This window comes from Mirounga angustirostris, unplaced genomic scaffold (assembly GCF_029215605.1).
Source record: "Mirounga angustirostris isolate CCGP_5_RB_7025 unplaced genomic scaffold, mMirAng1.0.hap1 SCAF_1, whole genome shotgun sequence".
NCBI classification, from domain to species: Eukaryota; Metazoa; Chordata; class Mammalia; order Carnivora; family Phocidae; genus Mirounga; species Mirounga angustirostris.
The window spans coordinates 41,732,155-41,751,065 of NW_026991709.1; the positions used below are offsets into that span (position 1 = coordinate 41,732,155).

An 18,911-nucleotide genomic window follows, 5' to 3' on the forward strand; every position below is an offset into this window, starting at 1 on the left:
CACACTATACTACACAGGACAACATTTGATTGAGTGGAGTTATAATATTGGAAATGATCATTAACCCAAATCTTAGCCACTGATCAATAAGCCAGATGTGGAATTGTCTCAGTGTGAGATGTCAGAGAAGACTATCACATGCTCAAATTTTTAAAATATCTGTTGATAACCAATCCTGTGCAAGCCTTTGACTTACATATAAAGTATTTAAAGATCAAAGCTCTATATAAAGTGTTTAGAAATCGAAAAGAGAAGTTTTGACCTTGAGGAGTTTACAATTTAATGTGAGGGGTGTGCATAACCATTAGGAAAACCATACACTCTGAGACAGAAACAGTTATTACCAGTCCTAGAAGAGGACTTCAAGAGAAGATCTTGAGGGGATTGGTTACAGGAATTGGGATAAAATTGGCCCAATGTGGAGGAAACAGAGGCAAAATCTGCATCCCTGGAATGGAACCAGCTTTCAGAGACTCCACATAAATAGACAGCGAACATAATAGATGGCAAGTGTGGGCAGTAGTAGAATGGACAGACACAATAATAGTGTGTGTCATGAGCTGAGACATCAAAAAATCTGTTCAAAGATTACATGGAGAAAAGGAAGAGAATTTGTCTGATTTCAGTACCCTTCATACCCTTCATTGGAAACCATTGCCAGAAACAGGTAGACAAGAAGTCCCCAGTATCCTGTCTCCCAGAGACTTCATGCCCTGAGGACAGAGGTGAGAATAGGAAATACAAAAAGTAGGAAGCAGCTGTTCCCACTTGTAGAATCTGAAAGAGCGTCAAGAGGAAGGTTTTTTTTTTTTAACTGAGACTTGATTCAGAGTTTCAGACAGGTAATAATTTTGAGAAGAACGTGCAAGTGCCCATAAAAATCAGGTGTGTCAGAAATATATTGTGAGAACAGAGGGTCCGTTGCTGCACAGACACATCAGCTGGGGAGCTGGAAGCCAAGGACGCTGCGAGACTTGCAGGGTACACGGAGCTGTCAGGTGCGGGGGCGGCCGTGCGGTTGGGAGATTTACTGTTACAAACAAAGTAGTAAATTGATTGAGCAAATAACTGTGTGTGTGTGTGTGTGTGTGTGCGGACATGTGCCTGTGGAGAAGGAGAAACAGATACAGAGGAAAAAGGGAGCAGGTTTCTCACCATCAGAGAAGGATTTACAAACACAGAGAAGAGAAAGAATCTTCAGAAGAGTTTAAATAAGAGATATTAGGGGGCACCTGGGTGGCTCAGTCAGTTAAGCATCCAACTCTTGATTTTGGCTCAGGTCGTGATGTCAGGGTGCTGGGATCAAGCCCATGTCCAGTTCCGCAATGGGTGTGGAGCCTGCTTAAGATTCTCTCTCTCCCTCTGCTTCTCCCCCCACCATGCGCACTTGCTCTTTTTCTCTCTCTCTCTCAAAACAAAAAATAAATAAGAGATATTAGTATGAACTCTTTTTTTTTTTTACAATGCTCAGATACATAAAGAGTATACAGAGATGTGTATGTACAAGGGTAGGAATATACATACATGTATTTCCTAGTTCTGTTTTCTGAGAGGTACTTGAAGCAACGTCATCCCAAAAGCTATGAACACGTTAAGTACCCAGATCTTGGTTTCTGAATACCATCCTTCACTAAAAAGAAATCAGAGTGTTTTGGGAAAATGGCTGATTCCAAGGCTGGGGTGAGGCAAAAACAAGCCTGAGACATCTTACTGTGCCAAATCGTAAGAAAATGCAAAAAGACATGAATTAGCTTGAAAGGACCAAATCTATGACAATTTCCATCAAAGTAAATAACAAGAGTAATGGATGACTAACTCATTGAGTAAAATAGGAATTTGTAAGTCCACATATAATAAACTAAAAAATATAAAACAAAAAGTCCATATAATCTAAACAAATGATAAATAAATGAATAAATGAATAAAAAGGAAAAGTTCTCTCTTACAATGGAATGACCACTAACAAATGAAGACAATTAGAGTATCACCCATTTGACAACCATTATAGACTGGTGGCTAATTCCAGAGAAAGTCATCAATGGATGCTAAGGCTGGTCAGTGGTTTAATAAGTAACAAGAAAGTAATGTAATAGCAGAATTTCTCCTAAGAGAAAACAAAACAAAACAAAATTTAAAGGGGAAAATAGAGATGCCTGGTATACCCTGACTTGACCAGGTGATGAAATTAACATCACCAGTGGTAGGACAACTCTATTTATATGCCTACATTATCATGAATTGAGAAGAGCACAGCATCATTTCTGGGTTATTACTTTCCAGAATGCATGGCCTGAGCATGGTTAGGAGAAAGCATTATTTGGACTCATGTTGAGATTATCAAAGTCCTAAGAGACAAGGAAACATTGAGGAATTGTTCAGTCTGAACAAAATTGAAAGGACATGACCACTAAATGAAACATAGGTTTCTGGATCACAAAGGGAAAAGCAGCATTGTTGGAAACATTGGTGGAATTTAAATGCTGTCTGTGAATTGGGTCTGTGTATTGTGTCATTGTTGATTTCCTGATTTGGAGGTCAGTGTGGGGGTACTATAAGAGAGTGTCCTTGTTTTGGAGAGGTAGACACTGGAATATTTAGGGGTAATGGGGCATCACAATTGCAACTTGCTCTCCAATGGTTAGACAAATGACAATGGGTATATACATATAGCAAGGAAGGCCGATAGATCACAGACTGAATCTGGGAAAATAGGATGAGGGAGTTCTTTGTACTATTCTTGCAATGTTTCTATAGGTTTGAAATAACTTGAAATAACTTCAAAAGAAACATGACTTTATATTTTGTGATTCAATTTCATTTCTATGTTGAGCCACATTTTGCTGAAATGACAGAAAATAAATCACAGTAAATTCTAGGTTTTTCCTTCTCCAGGATGTGTGTAACTGGTGAGGAAGGATGGGAAGGCAAATATGGTGCCAGGGCCATGGAGGAGTCTGACTCCTAGTCTGAGTCATCTCACCAGGCTTGTCTGGACTGAGGAGTCCTTCACCCCACCTGGCTCTCTCGGCTGCTTCCACAGTTGCTACCTCTGGAGGTCTGCCCTTATTGTCTACACATGCCATTCATGTCCTGTGGTTGCCCTTCCCTCTCTTCACTAGTGGACAAGAATATCTTTTCTACTTCCGAGCTGTGCCAAGTGACCTCTGTGAGACTAGGCCTTACTTGACCCTTCCCTCTTCAGCGTCTACTCTTGTCACTTCCCACACATATCTGCTCATGTCATCTTCGGTCACCCAGCCCTGGTTCCAGGGAAATAATTTTTTCTGAGGGGAGAGAGAAGGTTCAGCCTGGACTCTACGTGTACTTCTGAGGAAGTAACTGTAGTAAAACTCTTTAATGGATTCAGATTTGGGGAGAGACATTTTCTCTTCTATTTTCAGCACTGAATTATTTTTCATTCATTATGGTAAACACAAAGTCAAGTATCTACTTGTGTAAGGCAGGAGAGTGAAGGATGTAAGTGGAGAACTTTAGGTTAGTTAATATGTTGGAATTGGACTTAACCAGGTGATAATAATTCCAGGAGCTCACTTTGAGAACCACTGGCCTAACCTAACATTTTCCAGAAATCAATTTTCTGGGTTTATTGGTAAATTACAGGAAGTTCATGGTTTTGGAGATTGACTAGATCCAGGCCTTAACTCCTGGCATTGCTTCTTACCAGCTATGTTAACCTAATCAAGTCACCTTCCAATAATCTCTTACTTTTACCAAATTTACCAAAATGTAGTTACATAATATAGTACTATTTTCCTAAGGAATTGAATGTCAATGTTGTAATGGATGGAATGTTTGTGTCCCCCAAAATGTATTTGTTGAAATTCTGCCCCCCACTGTGATTTTATTAGGAGATGGGGCCTGTGAGAGGTAGTTAGGGTGGAGCCCTTGTGAATAAAATTAGTGACTTTATAAAAAGACACGAGAGAGCTTGCTTCCCCTGTCTCTGCTCTTTCCATCCCATGAGGATACAATGAGAAGTCAGTAGTCTGAAACCTGGAAGAGGATTCTCACCAGAAGCCAACCATGCTGGCACTCTAATCTCATTCTTCCAGACTTTACAACTGTGAGAAATACATTTCTCTTGTTGATATAAGCCACCCAGTCGATGGCACTTTGTTAAAACAGTCTGAATAAACTAGGTCAAATGCCATGTTGAATAAATGAACTGAAGGGTTTTATTTTTCATAGTTTCATCATAACAATGTAGTGTGCTTACTTCATGATTTTTCATGATTAGAAAAATAATAAAAGAAATCTCTAACTTACTCTTATATAGATTGAAGCCATAAATGAAACGTTTATTGGGGGGAAGGTCCATTGCTTCAGGGGACGATGAACTGTGTGAAGGCTGTGAGGAGCAGAGGGGCCGTCTGTTCAGGTACCTGGGTAGAGTGCCCTGCACAACATCCACATCATTTTCAAATGCAGACATACTGAAACCCAGCCTCAAACCACACCGCTGAGCTGTGGGTACTAGACACACCTCACAGCAGTCAGCATATTTCCCTTCAAGGGAAGGGTCTTGTGAGTCACAAGTCTAGCTAGAGCTTCCTTCCTGAAAAAGCAAGAGACTGCAGAAAAAAAATCAATCCAATGAAATAGCCAATTTTAATAAAACCTCTAGAGTATTATGATATATGCCTCAGTGCATCAGTCAGTTCAGGGTTCTCCAAAGAAATAGAACCAATTAAGGGCACCTGGTGGCTCAATCAGTTAAGCTTCTGCCTTTGGCTCAGGTCATGATCCCAGGGCCCTGGGGTCAAGCCCAGCATCAGTGGGGAGCTTGCTTCTCCCTTTCCCCCTGCCCCTCCTGTCCTCACTTGTGCATGCTCTCTGTCTCTCTCAAATAAATAAAATCTTAAAAAAAATAGAACCAATTATACATTTATTATATAGAGATAGAGTCAGAGAGACAGAGATGGAGATATAGGGAAAAGGGGACACAGACAGACAGAGGGATTTAGTTTAAGGAATTCACTTATGTGATTGTGAGGACTGTTAAGTCAAAATCTAAGGCAGGCAAGTAGGCTGAGAACTCAGGCAAGAGTCCTATGTCACAATCTTAAGGCAAAATTCATTCTTCCCTAGGAAACCTAAATTTCTGCTCTTAAGAACTGATTGGAGAAGCCCATCCACATTCCCAATGGTGATCTCCTTTCCTAAAGGCAGCTGACTATAAATGTTAATCATTATCTGCAAAATACCTTTATAGCGACATCCAGACTAGTGTTTGAACAAAAAACTGGGCATCATAGTATAGCCAAGTTGACACATAAAGTGAATCATCACACTTGGTATCTTTTAAAATTTTTTGAATTCTCAAAAAACTATTTTTGAAAAAAGCATGTGAAAACACGAAGTTGGTGATACAGAAAATTACTATCCTATGTTTGCACTTCAGAAGCATACAACACATGTACATGCCAGACTCTAAAACATATCGAAATTATGCTCAGAAGTTTATGAATTGTTGATAAAACCTGTTCGAATACATGTATGACTGAGGTTTACCCAATTCTGAACTCTGATCCTAGAAGACTAAAAGGGAGGAGGCAATATTTTAAAAAGTAAGTTAGTTTGGAAAATGATGGGAGGTAACAAAGGAGATAGCAAGAGAGATGAAAAAGAAGGAAAAGATAAAACAGAGGCTTAAAAACAAAGGGAAAGGACTTTTATTTAAACTTGTACAAATAATGGCTCCGGCTATATTTGAAACAATTGGCCAGGGTGACATAGCTAATTAGAGAGAATTCCACTACAGTATCATGGACAATTAGAATGTGTCCAGACCCACTGTTTAAAAAGATACCAACTTCATAGGCAATAATGGAAATAGACCTCATTTGGAGTGCCTGGGTGGCATAGTCGGTTAGGTTTCAGCTCAGGTTGTGCTCTCCAGGTTGTGGGATCAAGCCCCGTGTCAGGTTCCGCACACTCAGCCCAGAGTCTGCTTGGATTTCTCTCTCTCCCTCTGCTTTTGCTGCTCCCCTCCACATGCTCTTTCTCTCTCTAAAATAAATAAACAAATCTTAAGAAAAAGAAAGAAGAAAGAAAGAAGAAAGAAAGAAAGAAAGAAAGAAAGAAAGAAAGAAAGAAAGAAAGAAAGAAAGAAAGAAAGAAAGAAAGAAAGAAAGAAAGAAAGAAAGAAAGAAAGAAAGAAAGAAAGAAAGAAAGAAAGAAAGGAAAGAAAGGAAAGAAAGAAAGAAAGAAAGAAAGAAAGAAAGAAAGAAAGAAAGAAAGAAAGAAAGAAACCTAATTTAAAAAAAATCACAGGGAACAGCATAATCTAAAAGATCCTATGTACAGAACAATAAGGGATCTAAACAAAACATAAATTCAAGGCACCAATACAAGTCTTTTCACCTTGCAAACCTGCCTCTCTTCTCTCAGCCCTTGTTCTTCCTCTAACCCTGTTTATCTCCTTTATACATGACTTACACTTAATGAAGTTGGAAAGAAATCATGCAATGAGCATTTGAGGGGGAAAAGGCAGGAAGGTTCAGATTAATTCACCATGAAGATCAGCCACTTTTTGTCCACAGCCTTATCACTTTCCATTCTTGCATATGGAAAAACATCTTCAGTATGTTTTCCACAAATTAATTGGTTTGGCTTAATCCCAGCACAGCACTTGTTCCTTTTAAGTAGGTTAAAGTACTTGAAATTTTAAGCTTTTACAGAATAATTTAAATATTTGACTTGTGGAAATGGCCTTCTTTACAAGTTCATATAATTACATTTTACTAGCAAAAAAAGTGGGGGGAAAAATGTTCCTTGAGTTTTCTCCTCAGAATTTAACTTTAAAAGCCAGGATCTAAAGTAAAAAAAAAAAAAGAAAGAAAGAAAGAAAGAAAATCCTTACAAATTGGTAATTATTCAAAGAAAAGTTGCAAATGGAAGAGGAAAATAAAGTATCAGGCATAAATCAAAGCGCAGCTGATGACCTCCATGGTTTGTCTTCCTGATCCGGTGGTTATGTGACAGAGTACAGATGTGACTCAGCCCTTCAGAGTTTAAAATCATGTGTAATTGTTTAATCAATTATTTTCTTATAACATCGGTAGATTGTAATAAAGATAACTCTGTCTTGGATGATAACATTGCTCAAAATATGTTTGTCATCTGATTTACATAATTTCCTTTAGTTTGTCCCTGTAAAATAGGCTGGACAGGTAGACAATATTAACCTAATTTTATAAACAGGACACTAAGATTTAGTAAATTAATCACCTTGACTTAGAAACTTCACAGGTGTCAAGGTGAGACCAAGATTTTGGCTCCTGACTGAAAAATGTTGCTCTTTGCCATACCCTGGGTGCCTTTTGTTTTATGTTGAGCTAATATTCCTGAGGACATTATGCTACAGGATAACCAGACAAAGACAAATGCTATGTGAAGTCTCTGACATGAGGAATCTGAAACAAGACAAAACACAACCATGAAAGCAGAGAGTAAAACTGGTTACCAGGGGGTGGAGAGAATGAGAGAGATGTTTAAGGATACATACTTGCAATCAGTAGGTAATTATGTCCTGGAGACCTAATGCACAGCCCAGTGATTACAGACAACAAAACTGTATTACAGACATTAAACTTGCTAAGATTAGACTTTAATTTTTCCCAACATTAGATGAAATGAAAGTTATGTGATGTAATAGAGGTGTTAGCTAATGCTACACTGGCCATCCTCTTGCAATATAAATGCATCAAATCAATATGTTGTACACCTTAAACTTAGAAAATGTACGTCAAATATATCTCAATATTATTAAAGAATTAGAAAGGGCTCACTATGTGTCAGATGCTCTAAATTTAATGAATTCATATAATTCTCATATCTGTTCCATGAGGGAGATTATATTTTACAGACTGGAGCCCACAGTCACTCAGCTTGCTAATGTCAGAGCTGAGCTTTGCAAAACCTCTAAAGGGAGATCAGGGCTACCCAGTTAGGTGTATAGGCTCATTCTTCTAGCATTTTCTGAAAAAGCATGGAATCAGTAGAAATTGTAGCACAAGCAGAGAGATGTGAGGAGAACAGAGACTAACATTGATTGTCCACATTTTTGGACTAGATGTGGGGCTTTACATTTATTCACTTGACTCATTCAGTACTTAGCCCCCCAAAATATTGTACTATTCTATTTATTCATCACAAGTACTCTATAGGACAGGCACTATTCCATTTGACAAATGAGAAAACTGAGACACAGGGCTGGTAAATAATTGGCCTCGTTTCAGAGCCAGGATTGAACACTAGTGAAATCCCACCCCAAAGTTGTAATATTTTCACTTCGGCATTCCTGCCCAACAATCCATTTAACTCGGTTGAGTAAATGCAGATATGATGGTGTCTGGCAATCCTTGGGCTATAAATAACTCACAGATAGCTCTGACCATCGCAGCCAAATTTGAGGTAGGCGTCAAGGCACTTCATAGCACTTTTTGAACAGTCGGCTTTTACTGAGTTTTTTCCCCTGGCCTGGTGTACGACATTAATGCAGATTTTCACCCAATGCTTCTTAGTCTTTCTTATCCAACAGTTATTCCCTTTGCAGTACTTTAGTAGATTTTCTTGTGTGTCTAACGCAGATGAACTTGTGCTGGCCATTTCTCACTTAGCGTCTCTCCCCCTGCCTGGCGAGATCCCCTTGTATAACAGTCAGACCTGTAGCATCCCCTTTGATGCCGGCACCTGTCACTGAAAAGGCCTTCGATAAACGTAGATTGAGTGCATGTAGAGTAATCCGGAAAATGTCAAATTAGTATTACAGTGACTTCGCCAGACTATCGATTCTTCTTGTTAAACTAATATTGATTCTTCTTGTAAAATTTATATTTATCATCAAGGGATCAAGGTTCATGTAAGAAGTAGGTTTTCAATTATTGCACAAAGCAATTAAATATCCAGACCTGTGATGAATCAGGCTTACAAGTGATCTTAAAATGTGAAATATTGGGGTGTTTCCTGATTGCCAGAACTAGAGTATTTCTACTGGGAGTCCACTGTCGCATTTGTTACACCCAGAATAAAATCACTTGCTTAGCTTCCATGTATCATGTATCAAGGAAATCATTTTGATGCAGGAGCCATTCAGTTTCCATGTCTTGAGCCCTTTTCGGTTGTTCACTCAAAGCTCTCTATAGGCATAGATCACCCTAATGACTAAATAAGATGTTATATTGACAGCAAAATAAAACAAGTAAAGCCTGCTGTAAGAAACAAGTAGGTCTGCAACAATGTTTCTTCAATAATATCCTTAAGGTTTCCTTTTCTGTATCTCAACCCTACGCCTCCCTCCACCTCTACCAATAATAAAGCAGGTAAAGACAGAAAAACAAAAGCCCCTCAAAAATATTAATGCTAAATCGTAACACACCTAACAACAAAATATTTTCCTATCTCTAATGAATGAGTGGAGAGATAAGGAAAATTCCCAGTCTGCTAGTGATCAGAGTCTGAGGCTAGCCTAATATAAACTAATGTGTATGTTAAGTCTATAGTAATATAATGATCAGCATGGTTTGCCAACTTTAGAGTCTTGGACTTTTAACTAAAGCAGTTACTGTAAGATGTTTTCATTTTTTTTTTTTTGACACTAAATTCTCAGGAAATTGAACTACACAAAAAGGATAAATCAATGTATTAAATAAAAATAAAGGGGTAGTTTAAATTTATAAGAATTGTTTTTAAAAATTCTGAGGAGCACCTCGGTGGCTCAGTCATTAAGCGTCTGCCTTTGGCTCGGGTCATGGTCCCAGGGTCCTGGGATCAAGCCCGGCATTGGGCTCCCTGCTCAGCGGGAAGCCTGCTTCTCCCTCTCCTGCTCCCCCTGCTTGTGTTCCCTCTCTTGCTGTGTCTCTCTGTCAAATAAATAAATAAAATATAAATAAATAAATAAATAAATAAATAAATAAATAAATAAATAAATAAATAAATAAATAAAAATTCTGAGTTGTTTAGAGCTAGTGGTTTTGTAGTGGTCAACAAGGATTGTTACGGAAGCTGGATTGGATCGCCAGGTGGAAGAACCAAGCGGCACTCGGAGATCTTGGAGGATAGGAGGTTTATTTAATGCCGCGGGCTCAGAGGAGAGTGGTCTCCAAAGGTCTGAGCCCCGAGCACAAAGGGGGAAGTTTACACACTTCTACTTCCGCATACTTGGCACTTTTGGTGCGTGCACGAAGCGGGGCAAAGAAGGACCCGGAAGAGTCCCGGGGCAGGGGCTGGGACTCTTGCTGGCTCGGTGAGCCATCTTTAAGACACAGATTTCCCTTATCAGGATGAGTACTTAAATTAAACACACACACACACACACACACTTCTTAAACCTAAATTCTCTTAAAAGTAATTTGCTTAGGAAGAAAGCAAACTGCGGAGACTGAGAGTCTTGAGCCCAAAGAGGATGAGAGAGGATCAGTGAGGCAAGGAAGGACTGCAAAGTCCAGCCTTCTCTATCTTCACATGGTGGTGGCAGCAGAAGAAAAGGGTTAGAGTCTAAGAGGCAGTAGCCATCGTTAGTGGAGGTAAAACTAAATGGTCTTAGTGGGAGAGGGGAAAGGAACAGTAAAAGAATAAATATGTATTTAATGAGTCTACTATGATCAAGACCCCATTTCAGAATGCTTAAAGCACTGCCACCGTAGGGTGCAGAAGAACAGAGGTTGAGTAACACTGATCAACCCCATTCCTTTATTCTATAGATGAAGACCCTTCACCATCCTGGAAAGATAATTCTCCAAAGAGCAAAGCCACTTAGTGGCTTATATTGGCATTAAAACCCAGGTCTCTTGGTCCCCATATTTTACCTACTATACCATAATGTTTCAGAGAATAGTTTTCTTAACGTTCTTACATTGAATGAATTTTGTGAAACTGGATTATTTCAACTTTCTGTTGCTAAATAACTTTTAAATGCTAGTGTGTTTTGTTAGTCATTGTGCTAAACTGATCAGGAGCAAAAAAGGAAAAAAGAAAAGAAAAAACAGAAAACCATGTCATGAAAAATGTAGCTCTTCTAGACAATGCTTACTAACTGGAGATAGCATACTTTACTTTAAAGTACCTGTAGACTTTTTATTGTTAAATTTAGAAGAATCACAAATACAAATCTTTGCCCTTATCTGAAACATTTTCTCGTTGGAGTAAAATTTTCTTGTGATCTTTTTGATCATATATCATCTGTCTCTAGCATTTCCAAGACAGCGCCTTTGCTGTATCAAATGTGGCATAATCAGATTTTCACTAATTTGACCAATTTCAGCTTGGTTTTAATGAATAAATACCAGCTTTCTGGGCAAGGAATGATGATTGGAAGAATGAGTATTCCTTGGAGAAGAAATAACCCAAGCAAAGTACCAAGTTATGGATGCGGTGAATTGGAGTGAGGATTCATGGAAGTCTTGGAAGGCTCATACAATGGCCCCAGTGAAAGATGATCTGTAGAGAACAGTGAGAGTTGGGTAGATCAGAGAGATTCAAGAAATTTCTTGTCAAAGCACCTACCTGACTTAGGGATGAACTGGATGTGCGTAGTGAGAGAAAACGGAGAGCTATGGAGCATGACATCAAATTTCTAGCATGGAAAGCTGAGTGGCTAGTGATGCCTTAACTGAAATGTGAAAAGACTAGAAAAAGAAGCAGATTTGGATATTTAGACTATAGTTCTTGAGTGAATTCACATGTGTTTGTTTGGTTCAGCTGAAGTTTTAGATTTAAGGGTCCTTTGCATGTTGATGGTTTTGGTAGGCAGACTTCTAAGATGGCCCCCAATGATTCCTATCTGCTGGAATTCATATGCTGTGTAATCCTTCCCCTTGAGAGTGAACTGAACCAAGGATTTGCTCCTAACCACTATACTATTGCAAAGGTGATAGGATGGCACTTCCATAATTAGGTTAGAAAAAGTTCGACTTCCACTTGGCTAACAGATTTCTTCTCTTACTGGATTTGATGAAGCACTGAGGACAGCCTGCAGCCATTGGCTGGTGAGGAACTGAGGCCTTTTGTCCAACAACTCTTAAAGAACTGAATCCTGCCAGCAACCATGAGTATGAGCTTCAAAGAGGATTCTTCCCTAGGAAGCCTCAGGTGAGACTCCAACCCTGGCTAACACCTTGGTTGCATTCTTACAGGAGACCACAAAGCCAAAGACCCAACTAAACTAGAGCCAGATTTCTGACCCACAAAAATTATGAGATAGTAAATGTGGTGTGCTATTTTAAGCCACTAAGTTCTGAGGTAATTTGTTTCATAGCAATAGATAACTAATACAATGGTAGTTACAATCATGGGGACAAATGAGATTTAAAATAAAAAGAGTTGTCCCAAGACAAATCTTTGAAGGAAATCAAGAATATCTTTGGGCTTCTGCTCTCTCTTCATTACCATTGCTGAGTTTCCAGATTCTCAGTTCTTTTATCTGTCATCTATCCCTTTGTCAAAATGAAAATCAATCTGGCAAATTTATTCCCAGTAAAGTGTTTTTCATCATAATGTGCTAATTGAGAGTGCAGAATATTTGTATTTTAAGAGAGAAATCAAGGAGAACTACTCAAAGGCTAAAATATCTGGCACAGATATTTGTGAGTGAGAACTTGGCCCTACCCACACAGCCCCCTAAGTCATTCCACATGGGTGACTTCTTGCTATTCCTGAGTTTAAATATGAACTTTTATCTGCCCATGGAAATACTTAAATATAATTTTGTTTGATTCCAGTTTTAACATTGTGATTTAAGATTCTCAAGGGTGAGCAGAGTTTAAATTCATATCAAAACAAGGCCTTGAGTAAAGTACTTGCATGAAGTATCTTTTACTTTCCAGATTGATTTGGAAATTCAATGTTGACCCTGCCCAAGTGTTCATAGCAATATCAAGTGGCTTTTGCATTCTATCCAAAGGCAGGATGGCATAAATGAACCAGCAGAGCAAATGCTTTTTTTTTTTTTCTGATAAATTTTATTTGGTTTCCTGAAGTGTTTAATTACAATTCTTAGGTAGAATATCATATAGCATATTTTTTTCATAGTATACATTTGGGGACAGACTTCCCTGGAAATTTTTATTTCTCTGAAAGTAAATCAAAACATATTTCACTACTATGACTCTGTTTAGGGGAATATAAGCCCTAGAAAAGGGTCTGAATTGAAAAAGTGAGGAGAAATATGGTTTCCCCACTAATGCTAGCCCCTTTAGCAATGATACATACCAAGAAATATATGTGATACATATTTGATTATCTGCTAAATGACTATGCAGTAAAAGGAAATCAAAAGGAAAATCCAAATTGCCTAAAGGCATAAGACTTCATGGAGTAATAATTTCTCTACCACAATGTTAAGAATTTGCCACATTTTTATAAATAAAAATATAAAATATTAGGGCACAAACTCTACAGAATACTTTATAAAAACATCATTCACAAATCTATGACTTTTCCACCAGAGAGGCCCAAATAGTCATGAGTGTCACAACATTTATGCTTCCATGAATGTACCTACCAAAGAAGCAAAACCCTAACAGCTTTCAGGATTCTCTCTCAGGCCTTCAAAATTTGGATTTTTAGTTACTGGACCACAGAGGTTGTGATTCATAGTCTGAGAAGGGGTTCTAGGCCCGTGTGTTCTAGAATACCTTTTATGTGATTTTGTGCACATCCAAGGTTGAAGGACTACAAGTTCTTAGAATGTTTGAATGCAACTCTTACTACTCCAGAAAATGCGTCTCAGTACTGAAGAGAGCAAACACCACAGGAGGTGTGAGAGGGTTACACATATGCAGATATTCAAACAACTTCTCTGTGAATTTATTCTGTGACGCTTGAATTTTCTCAACAAATCATGGACCAATGAAAAAGGTTAGAGTGTGGAGAAAGAGTAAAGACGTCATAAGGAAAATGTTGTTGGGGAAAACTATTTTCACTCACCCTAATGGAAGAGTGTCTTTCTCCTCATCTCAAGCCTTTCAAGGGGTAACAGGTTTCAAGAGAACCACTCTGACAGCTTTGAAATGTGTTCTCTGTAGTTGAGCCACACAGACAAGTGATATATCTTGCCTGAAATAGTTAAGCAGATGGTGGATAAGCTTAACTGCCAGACAATGTAGGGATGCAGAGAGAGTCTAACAACTGCCTTTAGACAGAATCAGCAGACTGCTGCTATGTGACCAGTGAGCTGCTCTCTCAGAGGTGGGCAGGGCAAAAAGGTCAGCTTGGGGTCACCTTGGGTACTATCCCATACAGCTCTTCTAGGGGCAAAAAGACCCCAGCCAAATAAGGCTGGATGTGGTAAGCTGGAAGCTGGCTTGAGTCTTGATGACTCTTCAGAAGAGAGATCAGTGGTTCATCTGCTGATGTCAAGGGAACCAAAGGAGGGCACAGGAACCCCCAAAAGTCCATGAAAGGACACTAGGAAGAGAAGAATCATCTGCTAGACCCAGAAAGCACAGTTGGCCAGGTAATGATGGTACAATTTCAAGTCAAAATTCTCCAACTCCCTCACTTCCATTTCTTATTTCTTATTTCTCCTTTCTGTGAACCTAAAAATCAGCAGCTAGCCAAACGGAGGGAGCTAACAAGTGAGGAGCGAAGGGTGATGTTATGGTTCAGGCTTGCAGAAAGGAAGGAAGGAAAAACCAGGCGTGGCCCCTTTCTACTGCAGACTTCCATATCTAAGGCTGGGAAAGTAAATCAAGTTCACAGCTTTTATTAATATAGGACCAGACATCCTATTTATCAATTTGAGACAATGTTCAACACATCGTCCATTAACTTTTTAATGGAAGACCTATTATATAAGAATGAAAGAAAAGTCATGGTGCCTATATCTATTTTCATCCCTGAAGGAATATCCTCACTGAATACATTTTGAATGGGCAGTGGGAGTAAAAAATAAGGTTGCCTCTTAACTATGTCATATGATATACTTATTGTTAAATTATATTTATTAACTTAACAGAGTGATATGATTACAGAAGAATAAAATGACCATGGAATTTCACCTAGAAATTCATACAGATATTCATATAGATAAGTATTCGGGATGACTTGTTAAAAAAAATAATGTCTGGATTGAAGACCATTTATGGAGCATTTTAATTTTCTATCCACTGAGACAGAACACTTTTTAATTTTCACCTATAATTTGTACTTACAGCCATCTCAATGCCTGTGGCTAATGAATCTGTAGTTGTTCGATAGAATTTACCCTGTGGTACTTAGATTATTTATTTAGTGTTCGTATATTTTCTTGAACTGGAAAGAATTTTAAGATGACTTTATAAGAGACTTTTATAATAAAACAGTAAAATCAAAATAGAAATGTGGGTTCAGTCCAGGGAAATATAAAGAGAAATTCAACCTGATAGAAAAGAAAAGCTCTGTGTATGTATATATAGAGAGAGAGAGAGAGAGAGAGAGAGAGAGCCCATAACCACATACAGATGGTTAAGAGGCAAACCATTTATATTTCTTGTTCAGCTTCCTGGAGACCAAGGCCCAAGAAAAACTCACTGTATAATCTTCATTATCAGAAGTGTCATACCATACCTTCATGAATACTATGTTTTCCTAAGACTACTCTCAAAAAAAAAAAAAAAAATTCTCATTAAGTAGTCTCGTTAAGTGAGATCTATAAGTAATAAGTAAGAGATACCAATAGAAGTGACATAGAGACAAAGGCACCGGTAGCCCAGCTTTTTACCAAATCTCTGGCATCAAAATTTGCATTGTTCTTAGATAATGAATGAAAAAAAAAAATATTGGTATATGTATTAGATTCCGGGGGCTGCTGTAACAAATGACCACCATCCTGATGACCAAAAATAACAAAAATGTATTCTCTCACACATCTGGAGACCAGAAGGCCAAAATCAGTTTCACTGAGCTGAAATCAGGTGTTCTTGGGGTCCTCCATCTTCCAAAAGATCTAGGGGAGAATCCATTCCTTGCTTCTTCCAGCTTTTGGTGAATGCCCATATTCCTCAGCTTGTGGCCACATCACTCTGCCTTCATTGTCACACTGCATTATTCTCTTCTGTGTAAAATCTCTATCTGCCTCCCTCTTACAAAGATACATGTGATTTAGGGCCCACCTTGATAACCTAAAATAATCTCCCAATCTCTATACCCTTAATTTAATCACATCTACAAAGACCTTTTTTTTCCTAATGTAAAGTAACATGCACAGGTACCAGTGACTATTTTGGAGGATCATTTTTGAGTCTACTACAACACATAAACAACAATAGATACATTACATAACATGCGGAATAAGATTTTGTATACACTCCTATACTTTGGATAAGAAACTGGCATTCAAAATCCAGAAATCATGTTGGATTTCAATAACATCTTCATTAATGTAATTAATTCTCACATCATTGCTAAAAGTAGAATTTTTAGGTCTCAGCAGTGAAAATAAAGTAGATTTCTGGAAGCGAAAAGATACTGGTGAAATGGTCTGTGTAAATGTGGGACCAGGTTATTATAAAATTCCATTACTCACAAATGCCTCTACTAAGAGTTCTACGTAAGGAAGGTAAATTTATTGCTATCCCTTTAGGATAGTAAAATCCAAAATAGCTCAATGTGGGCCTTAGCTCACCACAGAATTTTAATGCTAGACAGGATCTCAGCCCATCATCCTTACTTTTGAGATAAGGAAAGTGAGACTCAGCCAAATGCCTGCTCTTAGTTCCCAGAGCTCATAAGTGGCAGGGATCAGGACTAATACTTCCTCACTCCTGGTCCATGCTCTTTCCTTTGAGCTATGCAACTCTCTTTTCTGTTTGGTCATTTGCTGAAATAAAAGCTGGTTTTTACCATTCTTCTATGCAGGTGTCTTCGATCCTTAAAATTAAAGCACATTAATTCGAATTTAAGTCTTTATTTCTAGATTGAATAACATAAATACTCCTGTTGACCCCCTAGAAACGAAAGTCTGATCTGTAAAAGAGGGAATTTAGGAGGGCGGCCCTTAATAGTCAACCACTATTAGGTTAATTCAAAGGAGTTGGTTTAGTTAAGATTCAGCATAAATGAAAGGAGACAAAACCTGCAAATGCACTCAGTCCAGAAACATCTACAAGAAGCAGTGAGCAGGACTTAATCTGTAACAGCTGGGGAGGCTTCTATTTACAAATTAATTTAAGATGCAGAAATATTCTCTCTCACACCTAGTAAGTTGGTTTGTGCTTTTCTAAAAACTCACTGGCTATATATTATTTCTCATGAAGAGAGGCTTGATAAAAGGGCACAATGTCATGCTGATATCCTTTGTTAATCATTTGCTTTCAAGTTTACCAGGCAAGTTTAGCAAGGAGACAGTTGATTACATGACCTGCTCCTGTGTCTCTAACTGATGCCAGGAAGCTATTTGACAAATCCAGCTTTAAAAACCTGAGTGGGTGAGTGATTTTGAACAGATTTTGTTCCTGTAGTTGTTCATTACATAAAATACAGGCGACATTACAACATGGTCCAGATTTTTTCTCAGAGTATTACATATCGTGTTTAGATAGTTAGAACTCCCCGCTATTGTTTACTCATGTCAATATAAATTACTCTCTTCAAATGAACTCAGGTCACGTAAACTCTGGCTTCCCAGAACCAGAGCATGCTTTATTTTGGAGAGATGTGAATTTCACCTTATTCCTTGAAAATTGAAAAGTCAAATAACAAACAACTTTAGTGTTTGCAATCAATACCTGGTTCAGTAACTCCCTGAGATTGCTTGACTCCAGTGTGAGTTGCAGTGTTGGGAGTATTAAGGACCTGAAATCTTCTTTTGCTATCAACTCCAAAACCAAGATGAGCTGGAGTAGGGAGTTGCCTTTATTACAGGGGTCTGAAGAGGATCTCTGGTTTGTTTTATTTATTTTAAAGCCACAAGCCAATTCAAGGATGATGAATGGTGTCAGTTTGATAGCACCAAAGACTGAAATTCTTCATTTCTTCCAAGGTTTAGCAGGGCAATGACTACTGTTTCTTTTACAGTTTACCAGGTGAAGTGCATTAACCCTTACCTGGATAAGCGGATTCTAAAACTGTGGTATTGGGATCGTGATCTATTCTGACAATCCTTTTCTCCTGATAGCCCTTGTAAGTGTGAGGGTAGAGGTATAAAAAGAGATTCTTTTTACTTTTTAAGAGATTTTTTTTTTTTCAGTTGGAACTGAATAAAGCCTTCTGATTGAATTTATTCAGGTCAGCACAGTGATTGAAGGATAGGGCTGGTATGAATCTGACCCCAACAATGACTGTTCCACAGGCCCAATCTCAGATGGGGTTCAGATTTATTGACCTGAATTTGTCCAGATTGAAAGGAAGTCTCGGGGAAAGTTGACGCTTACATAATCTACCTTTCTACTTTAACAGAAACTTCCTCTGCTCTTTGATTGGCACCAATAGTGGTAATATGCGGGAATGGATATTTCTTGGTTGCTGAGGGACATCTGCGGAACAAAGAGAGAAAAAACTATCTTTCAGCTGGTCATTGCCATCCAGGTAATAATGACTTTTGATTGTTAATATACAATCTGGCTTCAAACGAGAATCATTTTGCCTGATTTGTTTTTCACTTATTCTTTCCCACAAGTAACTAGTTTACAGCATTTAAATATTTTCATTAAAATGATTATAGAAATGCAATGAAAGGATGAAAGACGTTATTTCATTATTTCTTATGCATTCTTTTCTTCAACTTTTTAAACATAATATATATATTTTATTTTTTTAATTTTTTATTGTTATGTTAATCACCATACATTACATCATTAGTTTTTGATATAGTGTTCCATGATTCATTGTTTGCGTATAACACCCAGTGCTCCATGCAGAACGTGCCCTCTTTAATACCCATCACCAGGCTAACCCATCCTCCCACCCTCCTC

The 18,911-nt window shown here is 38.2% G+C and overlaps 1 long non-coding RNA gene across 1 annotated transcript in view; it reads left to right on the forward strand.

Annotated features, from left to right (window-relative positions):
- Positions 1-18,519, forward strand: part of LOC123834504 (uncharacterized) — a 68,228-nt gene extending 49,709 nt beyond the window's left edge. Inside the window, exons 2-3 of the long non-coding RNA XR_006788456.3 lie at positions 11,980-12,111; positions 18,397-18,519. This is a non-coding gene — a long non-coding RNA (uncharacterized LOC123834504). The remainder of the gene's footprint in view (positions 1-11,979; positions 12,112-18,396) is intronic.
- Positions 18,520-18,911: the final 392 nt, after the last annotated feature.